The following is an 11,892-nucleotide window of genomic DNA, read 5'->3' on the forward strand; positions in this document are numbered from 1 at the left end:
AACCTCCCAACACCAAACTTAGAGTTTGAATGTGGGGGTTCAACACCAAACTTAGAAGTTGGTTGTGGCCTCCCAACACGAAACTTAGAGTTTGTCTGTGGGGGCTCTGTTTGGCCCTGTTTTGATAGAAGCTCTTCATGCTTCCTCTCCATGGTGACAGAGGGATATCCTTGAGCCTTAAACACAAAGGATTCTTCATTCACTTGAATGATCAATTCTCCTCTATCAACATCAATCACAGCCTTTGCTGTGGCTAGGAAGGGTCTGCCAAGGATGATGGATTCATCCATGCACTTCCCAGTCTCTAGGACTATGAAATCAGCAGGGATGTAATGGTCTTCAACTTTTACTAGAACATCCTCTACAAGTCCATAAGCTTGTTTTCTTGAGTTATCTGCCATCTCTAGTGACATTTTTGTAGCTTGCACCTCAAAGATCCCTAGCTTCTCCATTACAGAGAGAGGCATGAGGTTTACACTTGACCCTAGGTCACACAAGGCCTTCTTGAAGGTCATGGTGCCTATGGTACAAGGTATTGAGAACTTCCCAGGATCTTGTCTCTTTTAAGGTAATTTCTGCCTAGACAAGTCGTCCAGTTCTTTGGTGAGCAAAAGGGGTTCATCCTCCCAAGTTTTATTTCCAAATAACTTGTCATTTAGCTTCATGATTGCTCCAAGGTATTTAGCAACTTGCTCTTCAGTGACATACTCATCCTCTTCAGAGGAAGAATACTCATCAGAGCTCATGAATGGCAGAAGTAAGTTCAATAGAATCTCTATGGTCTCATTTTGAGCCTCAGATTCCCATGGTTCCTCATTAGGGAACTCATTGGAGGCCAGTGGACGTCCATTGAGGTCTTCCTCAGTGGCGTTCACTGCCTCTCCTTCCTCTCCAAATTCGGCCATGTTGATGGCTTTGCACTCTCCTTTTGGATTTTCTTCTGTATTGCTTGGGAGAGTACTAGGAGGGAGTTCAGTAATTTTCTTGCTCAGCTGACCCACTTGTGCCTCCAAATTTCTAATGGAGGACCTTGTTTCAGTCATGAAACTTTGAGTGGTTTTGATTAGATCAGAGACCATGGTTGCTAAGTCAGAGGTGTTCTGCTTAGAACTCTCTGTCTGTTGCTGAGAAGATGATGGAAAAGGCTTGCTATTGCTAAACCTGTTTCTTCCACCATTATTATTGTTGAAACCTTGTTGAGGTCTCTGTTGATCCTTCCATGAAAGATTTGGATGATTTCTCCATGAAGGATTATAGGTGTTTCCATAGGGTTCTCCCATGTAATTCACCTCTTCCATTGAAGGGTTCTCAGGATCATAAGCTTCTTCTTCAGATGAAGCTTCCTTAGTACTTCTTGGTGCATTTTGCATTCCAGACAGACTTTGAGAAATCATATTGACTTGTTGAGTCAATATTTTGTTCTGAGCCAATATGGCATTCAGAGTGTCAATCTCAAGAACTCCTTTCTTCTGACTAGTCCCATTGTTCACAGGATTCCTTTCAGAAGTGTACATGAATTGGTTATTCGCAACCATTTCAACCAGCTCTTGAGCTTCTGTAGGCGTCTTCTTCAGATGAAGAGATCCTCCAACAGAGATATCCAAAGACATCTTGGATAGTTCAGAGAGACCATCATAGAAAATTCCTATGATGCTCCATTCAGAAAGCATATCAGTGGGACACTTTCTGATTAATTGTTTGTATCTTTCCCAAGCTTCATAGAGGGATTCTCCTTCCTTCTGTCTGAAGGTTTGGACTTCCACTCTAAGCTTACTCAATTTTTGAGGTGGAAAGAACTTTGCCAAGAAGGCATTGACTAGCTTTTCCCAAGAGTTCAGGCTTTCTTTAGGTTGTGAGTCCAACCATGTTCTAGCTCTGTCTCTTACAGCAAAAGGGAATAGCATAAGTCTATAGACCTCAGGGTCAACCCCATTAGTCTTGACAGTGTCACAGATTTGCAAGAATTCAGCTAAGAACTGATGAGGATCTTCTAATGGAAGTCCATGGAACTTGCAATTATGTTGCATTAGAGAAACTAATTGAGGCTTAAGCTCAAAGTTGTTTGCTCCAATGGCAGGGATAGAGATGCTTCTCCCATAGAAGTCGGGAGTAGGTGCAGTAAAGTCACCCAGCACCTTCCTTGCATTGTTGGCATTGTTGTTGTTTTCGGCTGCCATGTTGTCTTCTTCTTTGAAGATTTCTGTTAGGTCCTCTACAGAGAATTGTGCCTTAGCTTCTCTTAGCTTTCGCTTCAAGGTCCTTTTAGGTTCAGGGTCAGCCTCAACAAGAATGCTTTTGTCTTTGCTCCTGCTCATAAGAAAGAGAAGAGAACAAGAAAATATGGAATCCTCTATGTCACAGTATAGAGATTCCTTGAGGTGTCGGAGGAAAAGAAAAATAGAAGGCAGAAGTAGAAAATTCGAACTTATCAAAGAAGATGGAGTTCGAATTTGTGCATTAAGGAATAGTGTTAGTCATAAATAGAAGGATGTGAGAAGAAGGGAAGTAATTTTCGAAAATTGAGTAGAAGATTTTGAAAACATTTTGAAAAACACTAATTGATTTTCGAAAATAAAAGTGGGAAAGAAGTAAAGTGATTTTTGAAAAAGATTTTGAAATTAGAAATTAAAAAGATATGATTGAAAACTATTTTGAAAAAGATGTGGTTAAGAAGATGTGATTGATTTTAAAAAGATGTGATTGAGAAGATATGATTTGAAAAACATTTAAAAAGATTTGATTTTGAAAATTAATGACTTGGCTATCAAGAAAAGATATGATTCAAACATTAAACCTTTCTCAACAGAAAAGGCAACATACTTGAAATGTTGAATCAAATCATTAATTGATAGCAAGTATCTTTGAAAATGGAAAGAAATTGAATTTGAAAAAGATTTGATTGAAAAGATTTGATTTGAAAAAGATTTGATTTTGAAAAACTTTGAAAATCTGAAAAAAATCTGAATTAAAAACAGAATCTTCCCTCTTGTGCCATCCTGGCGTTAAACGCCCAGAATGGTGCACATTCTGGCGTTTAACGCCCAAAACTCTACCCTTTTGGGCGTTAAACGCCCAGCCAGGCACCCTGGCTGGCGTTTAAACGCCAGTCTATCTTCTTCACTGGGCGTTTTGAACGCCCAACTTTTTCTGTGCAATTCCTCTGCAGTATGTTCTGAATCTTCAATTCTCTGTATTATTGACTTGAAACGACACAAATTAAAAATATTTTTGGATTTTTAATAATGAAGAATAATCAAAATGCAACTAAAATCAAATAACAAGACACCAAACTTAGCAGTTTGTATACTACTGACACTAACAAAATGAGAATGCATATGAGACACACAAAACACTCAAGTCAAGAGAATTTAAAAACCAGAGCAATGAAATCATCAAGAACAACTTGAAGATTAATGAAGACACATGCATGAATGCAAGAAGAACAAAAACATGCAATTGACACCAAACTTAAAATGAGACTCTAGACTCAAACAAGAAACATAAAATATTTTTGGTTTTTATGATTTTGTAAATTTTTTTGTGCTTTTTTGAAAATTAAGTGGAAAAGAAAATAAAGGTATCAAAATTCTTAATGAGAATTCCAGGAATCATGCAATGTTAGTCTAAAGCTTCAGTCTAAAGAAATTAGACATGGCCAGCCAAGCTTCAGCAGGATATTGCATTCAAGAGCTAAATTGATGAAAATCAATCAGCTTTGGTGATGATAAGAACATCACCTTGAAACACTAGAATTCATTCTTAAGAACTCTGAAGAGAAAAAATACCTAATCTAAGCAACAAGATGAACCTTCAGTTGTCCATACTCGACCAATCCCCGGCAACGGCGCCAAAAACTTGATAGCGCGAAATTGTGATCAATACTTTTCACAACTCAATTAATCCCCGGTGATGAAACCAAAAACTTGGTGTTCAATACCATGGCATAAACACAACATCGCACAACTAACCAGCAAGTGTACTGGGTCGTCCAAGTAATAAACCTTACGCGAGTAAGGGTCGATCCCACAGAGATTGTTGGTATGAAGCAAGCTATGGTCACCTTGTAAATCTTAGTCAGGCAAACTCAAATGGATATGGGTGATATACGAATAAAACATAAAGATAAAGATAGAGATACTTATGTAATTCATTGGTGGGAATTTCAGATAAGCGTATGAAGATGCTTGTCCCTTCCGTCTCTCTGCTTTCCTACTGTCTTCATCCAATCCTTCTTACTCCTTTCCATGGCAAGCTTAAGCAAGGGTTTCACCGTTGTCAATGGCTACCTCCCATCCTCTCAGTGGAAATGTTCAACGCACCCTGTCATGGCACGGCTATCCATCTGTCGGTTCTCGATCAGGCCGGAATAGAATCCAGTGATTCTTTTGCGTCTGTCACTAACGCCCCGCCCTCAGGAGTTTGAAGCACGTCACAGTCATTCAATCATTGAATCCTACTCAGAATACCACAGACAAGGTTAGACCTTCCGGATTCTCTTGAATGCCGCCATCAGTTCTAGCCTATACCACAAAGACTCTGATCTCACGGAATGGCTGGCTCGTTTGTCAGACGAGCGCTCGGTTGTCAGGCGATCAACCATGCATCATGTATCAGGAATCCAAGAGATATTCACCCAATCTAAGGTAGAACGGAGGTGGTTGTCAGTCACACGTTCATAGGTGAGAATGATGATGAGTGTCACGGATCATCACATTCATCAAGTTGAAGAACAAGTGATATCTTAGAACAAGAACAAGCGGAATTGAATAGAAGAACAATAGTAATTGCATTAATACTCGAGGTACAGCAGAGCTCCACACCTTAATCTATGGTGTGTAGAAACTCCACCGTTGAAAATACATAAGAACAAGGTCTAGGCATGGCCGAATGGCCAGCCTCCCAAAGAGGGTTCAATCATAAAAACATGATCAAAAGCTCTCTAATACAATAGTAAAAGGTCCTACTTATAGAGAACTAGTAGCCTAGGGTTTACAGAGATGAGTAAATGACATAAAAATCCACTTCCGGGCCCACTTGGTGTGTGCTTGGGCTGAGCATTGAAGCATTTTCGTGTAGAGACTCTTCTTGGAGTTAAACACCAGTTTTTGTGCCAGTTTGGGCGTTTAACTCCCACTTTGGTGCCAATTCCGGCGTTTAACGCTGGAAATCTTGAGGGTGACTTTGAATGCCGGTTTGGACCATCAAATCTTGGGCAAAGTATGGACTATCATGTATTGCTGGAAAGCCCAGCATGTCTACTTTCCAACGCCGTTGAGAGCGCGCCAATTGGGCTTCTGTAGCTCCAGAAAATCCACTTCGAGTGCAGGGAGGTCAGAATCCAACAGCATCTACAGTCCTTTTTAGTCTCTGAATCAGATTTCTGCTCAGGTCCCTCAATTTCAGCCTGAAAATACTTGAAATCATAGAAAAACACACAAACTCATAGTAAAGTCTAGAAAAGTAAATTTTAACTAAAATCTAATAAAAATATACTAAAAACTAACTAGATCATACTAAAAACATACTAAAAACAATGCCAAAAAGCGTATAAATTATCCGCTCATCAGTGTTGTTGCCTAATGGGGTGATCAGATCCTCTTGGCTCCATCCATCTTTGATTGCTTAGACCTTGATGCATTGTCCTGTTATAGCTTCGATTCCTTGCAACAAAAGTAGAACCAAACTCAAAGCAAGAGAGGTGAGAATTCATAGTAGTTATCAGAAATAAAGGGGGAAGTGAAAAAACAACTAAACAAGTAAAAGAAAAATATTTACAATAACCAATAATAAGGCACACGTTTGCAATTCCCCGGCAACGGCACCATTTTGACGTTAGGATTTTTGCTAGTAAAGAATTTTGTAAAAATATAGTCGCGTTGTGAGTATAGATTCTAAACCAACAAAAAATCTCTTCGTACAAACGTTTTGGTTGTCACAAGTAACAAACCCCTTTAAAATTGATAACCAAGTATTTAAACCTCGGGTCGTCTTCTCAAGGAATTGCAGGGAGGTATGCTCTTATTATTGGTTATGAGTCTTGTAAATTGGGGGTTTGAAGTGAGGAAGGAGTATGTTGAATGACAAGTAAAATAAATAAATAACTGTAAAACAAACTCTTGGCAAGATATGAGAAATTGGAAGTCTTATCCTAGTTATCCTTATCAGGTGTGATGAGAATTGGGTTTTAATCCCACTTAGTTAACCTTTACTAAAGCAAAGGAAAGTCAAGTGGACTAATTAGTTTGATCCTCAAGTCCTAGTCAATCTCTGTGGGAAGACTAGCTTTAGAGCGATCTAGATCAATTAGAATCTTCCAATTTCAACCACTGCTGAGTTTGACAACTCAAGAGTTACCAATTAATCAACCAAAGCCAAAAGGGAATAAAATCTACTTGAATGAAAATAATTTGGATAGAGCCCAAGCATCAATAACATAAATTAGAGAAAACAATCATAAGTCTGAAATACCTCAAATTATATTAACTAAGAAAATCCTAACATGAAAAGTTCATAAGCCAAATAGGCAACATAAGTAATACAAGCATTAAAGCTTCTGGAAGTAAAAGAGAAATATAAAGTAAAAGGAATATTGAACCTGATGAAGAGTCGAAATCCTAAATCCTTTAAGAGAAATCCTAATCCTAAATCCTAAGAGAGAGGAGAGAACCTCTCTCTCAAAAAATTACATCTAAAACCTAAAATTGTGAGTTATGATTTGATATGAATTCCTCTTTTGAGTCTCTGCATGTTTCCTAACTTTAATCTGTGTTTTTGGGCCGAAACCTGGGTTGAAAGGCGGCCCAGAATCTCTGCCAGCGACTTTTGTAATTCTACAGATCGCGCACGTCACGCGTCCGCGTCGTTGACGCGATCGCATCACTAAGCATTTTTCGTACCACGCGTGCGCGTCGTCTACGCATTCGCGTTGTTCGTGCAGCTTCAAATCCACGCGGTCGCGTCTGGCATGCGAACGCGTCACTCTGATTTCTTCTATTTCGCGCGGTCGTGTGAGCCATGCGACCGCGTGACTTCTCGCTGGTCATCTCCTCAATTCCTTGTGTTCCTTCCATTTTTGCACGCTTCCTCTTTATTCTTTAAGCCATTCCTGCCCTATGAAGGCTGAAATACTTAAAACACATATCAAGGCATCGAATGGTAATAAGAGAGGATTAAGATTAGCTAAATTAAGACCAAAGAAGCATGTATTCAATCATAAAACTAAACTAGGAAGGAATTGTAAAATCATGCAAATCCTATGAATAAGTGGGTGAAAAGCTTAATAAAACCACTCAATTAAATACAATATAAACCATAAAATAGTGGTTTTTCAACCACTAACGTGAAAGTTAACGCGGAGCTAAGATTGATGAGCCAACGTTAGTGACACTCACCTTTGTCACTAACGTTGGAGATGACATTCACTACCATGTTAGTGGCCACGTTAACTTAGTTAACGTGAGCTCTAACGTGGAGAGTAGGGGCACTTGGAGCGTTAGTGACAAAGGTAAGTGTCACTAACGCTCTCGAAGGTGAGGCATAACCACGTTAAGAGCCACGTTAGTTACACTGACGTGAACTCTAACGTAGGGACAAAGGGGCACAAGGCAACGTTATTGGGAAAGGTGAGTCCCAATAACGCTTGCGAGGGTTTATAAGGCAACGTTATTGGGAAAGGTGAGTCCCAATAACGCTTGCGAAGGTTTACAAGGCTACGTTACTGGTCACGTTGGTGCTACTAATGTTGGAGTTAACGTGGGCTATATGGGGTTGGAACGTTAGTGAAAATTGTGATTGCCACTAACGTTCTCGAACCCACGATGTCACTTAACGTTAACTTCACTAATGCCCATGCTTAATTCATACTTCTCTGCAAGCTGAGCCCACTAAAGATTTTAAATGCTTCAACTCAAGATCTAAGGCCCACATCCAAGACTTGAAGAACTCACTAGAAGATCAAGAGAAATAGTATATATAAGAGTGGTTTTGAACTATAGAGGAGCTTGGCACATTGGATAACTACCCTCTGTATATTTACTTTTCTGCACTTTTAGCTAGGGATGTATTCTTTTCTGCCATTTTCCATTTCTAGAGCTATGAACAACTAAACCCCTTTCATTGGGTTAGGGAGCTCTATTGTAATTTGATGGATCAATTATAGTTTTCATTCTCTTCTTCTCTCTTCTCTTTTGATTTACTAGAAAGCTTTCAATCTTAATTCAATTAGTTAGTTGTCTTGGAAAAGAAACTCTCCATAATTGGATCTCCTTTGAGCCTTGGAAAAGGGATGAGGAGATCATGCTAGAAATGCTTTCTCATGTTGGACCAAATTGGGGTCTGGGCAGATATAGTGACATGTAATCCTCCCAACACTTTGATTTGGAAATACATATGGTATAATCAGTGACCACACTTCATCTCTTCCCATGAGCAATTAAATCAAGGAATTGGGCAATTGTTCAAGCTTAGAGAGATTGGGTTGCCAAGGAATTGGAACCCAGTCACTTAAGATTGCCAAGGAGATCAATAGATGCTTCGATTGAGGAAGTGATGAAAATGAATTTGATCCAGAGAATACAACATCTCCTGAGCCTAATCAATTTCCCATTTCTGATCTTACCCATTCTCTTTACTCTCTGTCATTTATTTTCATGCTCATTTCCCCAAATCCCCATCTGAGATTCTGCATTTTATTTTCTGCTATTTACTTTCCCACCATTTAATTTTCTGCAATTCTCAAACTACATTCTGTTTAGCTCAACTAGCATACTCTTCCAACTAAAGTTGCTTGATCAATCAATCCCTGTGGGATTCGACCTCACTCTATTGTGAGTTTTTACTTGACGATAATTCAATATACTTGCCGAACGGAAATTTGTTGAGAGACAAGTTTTCATGCATCAAGTTTATGGCGCAGTTGCCACGGATTGATTTTGTATCAACAATGATTAAGTTGGAAGCTGACTAGATTGAGCATTTTTTTCTTTGTTGTTTACTGATGAGCGGATAATTTATACGCTTTTTGGCACTATTTTTAGTATGTTTATAGTACATTTTAGTTTGTTTTTAATGTGTTTTTATTAGTTTTTATTTAAAATTCACTTTTCTAGGCTTTACTATGACTTTGTGTGTTTTTCTGTGATTTCAGGTAATTGCTGGCTGAAATTGAGGGACCTGAGCAAACATCTGATTCAGAGGCTGAAAAAGGACTGCAGATGCTGTTGGATTCTGACCTCCTTGCACTCGAAGTAGATTTTCTGGAGCTACAGAAGCCCAATTGGCGTGCTCTCGATTGCGTTGGAAAGTAGATATTCTGGGCTTTTCAGAAATGTATAACAGTCCATACTTTGCTCGAGATTTGATGGACCAAATTGGAAAGTAGAATTCCTAGCGTTTAACGCCGGAACTGGCACAAAAATTGGAGTTAAACGCCCAAACTGGCACAAAAGCTGGCGTTTAACTCTAGGAAACGTCTCTACACATGAAAGCTTCAATGCTTAGCCCAAGCACACACCAAGTGGACCCCGGAAGTGGATTTTTACGTCATTTACTCATTTTTGTATATCCTAGGTTACTAGTTCACTATAAATAGGATATTTTGAAATTGTATCTGGACATCATGACACATTACACATTTCTTCTTGTATCTTCTACGGCATGAGTCTCTAAACCCCATAGTTGGGGGTGAGGAGCTCTGCTGTGTCTTGATGGATTAATGCAATTACTACTGTTTTTCATTCAATCACGCTTGCTTCTATTCTAAGATATCACTTGTTCCTCAACTTGATGAATGTGATGATCCGTGACACTCATCATCATTCTCACCTATGAAAGTGTGCCTGACAACCACCTTCATTCTACTTTAGATTGAGTGAATATCTCTTCGATTCCTTAATCAGAATCTTCGTGGTATAAGCTAGAATTGATGGCGGCATTCAAGAGAATCCCGAAGGTCTAAACCTTGTCTATGGTATTCTAAGTAGGATTCAAGGATTTAATAACTGTGATGAGCTTCAAACTCCTGAGGGCTGGGCATTAGTGACAGACGCAAAAGAATCACTGGATTCTATTCCAACCTGATTGAGAACCGACAGATGATTAGCCGTGCTGTGACAGAGCGCGTTGAACATTTTCACTGAGAGGATGGGAGGTAGCCATTGACAACGGTAAAACCCTACATACAGCTTGCCATGGAAGGAGCCTTGCGTGCATGAAGAAGAAGACAGTAGGAAAGCAGAGATTCAGAAGATAGAGCATCTCTAAAATCTCAACCTGTTCTCCATTACTGCAAAACAAGTATCTATTTCAAGTTCTTTTACTTTTCACAATTAAACCTGAGAATTATTGATATCCTGACTAAGAGTTACAAGATAACCATAGCTTGCTTCAAGCCGACAATCTCCGTGGGATCGACCCTTACTCACGTAAGGTATTACTTGGACGACCCAGTGCACTTGCTGGTTAGTTGTGCGGAATTACAAAAGTGTGATTGCGATTTCGTGCACCAAGTTTTTGTTGCCGTTGCCGGGGATTGTTCGAGTTTGGACAACTGACGGTCTATCTTGTTGCTTAGATTAGGACTGTTTTATTTTTGTTAGTTTAGAGTCCTTTATTTGAGTTTAGTTTCATATTTTAAGTTTGGTGTCAATTGCATGTTTTTGTTTTCTTTTAATTTTTCGAATTTGCATGTTCTTGGCCCTTTCTTGATTTTTAAAAGTTCTAAGTTTGGTGTTGGTGGACGAAATTGTGATCACTATTCTTTAAGTTGTACTTTTATGGAATTTGAAATTGGCACGAGTGGACACAACTCCGTTCAACTAACCAGCAAGTGTACTGGGTCGTCCAAGTAATAAACCTTACGCGAGTAAGGGTCGATCCCACAGAGATTGTTGGTATGAAGCAAGCTATGGTCACCTTGTAAATCTCAGTTAAGCAGATTAAATTGGTTTATGGGTTTTCGAAAATAGAAATAAGAAAATAGAAATAATAAAAGGGATAGAGTACTTATGCAGATTCATTGGTGGGAATTTTAGATAAGCGAATGGAGATACTGTATGGCTCAAGAACGCCTGCTTTCCCACTGCTTCAACTCAATCCTTCTTACTCCTTTCCATGGCAAGCTGTGTATAGGGGTTCACCATTCGACGATGGCTACTTTGAATCCTCTCGGGAAAATGATCCTCTGCGGCTGTCACTCGCATGGCTAATCGTCTAGAGGCATCACCTGGCCGAAGGCTACATCCCATCCTCGCAGTGAAAACTACGCTCACGCGCTCTGTCACAGCACGGCTAATCATTGGTTGGTTCCCGCTCCTACTGGAATAGAATCCCTTGATTCTTTTGCGTCTGTCACTAACGCCCAGCACTTGCGAGTCTGAAGCACGTCACAGTCATTCATTACCGGAATCCTACTCGGAATACCACAGACAAGGTTAGACTTTCCGGATTCCCAGGATCCTACTCGGAATACCACAGACAAGGTGAGACTTTCCGGATCCTCATAAATGCCGCCATCTATCTAGCTTATACCACGAAGATTCTGTTGGGGAATCTAAGAGATACACATTCAAGCTCTGTTGCATGTAGAACAGAAGTGGTTGTCAATCACGTGCGTTCATAAGTGAGAATGATAATGAGCGTCACTTAATCATCACATTCATCATGTTCTTGGGTACAAATGAATATCTTGGAATAAGAATAAGAGAGATTTGAATAAAAGAAAATAGAATTGCATTAATACTTGAGGTACAGCAGAGCTCCACACCCTTAATCTATGGTGTGCAGAAACTCCACCGTTGAAAATACATAAGTAAAAGGTTCAGGCATGGCCAAATGGCTAGCCCCCTGAAACGTGCTCAATGGCCTCCTAAGATGAAGAATAATACAAAACTGAGA

At 39.5% G+C, this 11,892-nt stretch overlaps 1 non-coding gene across 1 annotated transcript; it reads left to right on the top strand.

The window, feature by feature from the left end:
* Positions 1 to 1,664: 1,664 nt before the first annotated feature.
* On the top strand, positions 1,665 to 1,772 carry LOC112804439 (small nucleolar RNA R71). Its single transcript, XR_003203054.1, has one exon. It is a non-coding gene; the product is annotated as a small nucleolar RNA R71 (small nucleolar RNA).
* The last annotated feature ends 10,120 nt before the right edge of the window (positions 1,773 to 11,892 follow it).

This window comes from Arachis hypogaea, chromosome 5 (genome assembly GCF_003086295.3).
Source record: "Arachis hypogaea cultivar Tifrunner chromosome 5, arahy.Tifrunner.gnm2.J5K5, whole genome shotgun sequence".
NCBI lineage: Eukaryota > Viridiplantae > Streptophyta > Magnoliopsida > Fabales > Fabaceae > Arachis > Arachis hypogaea.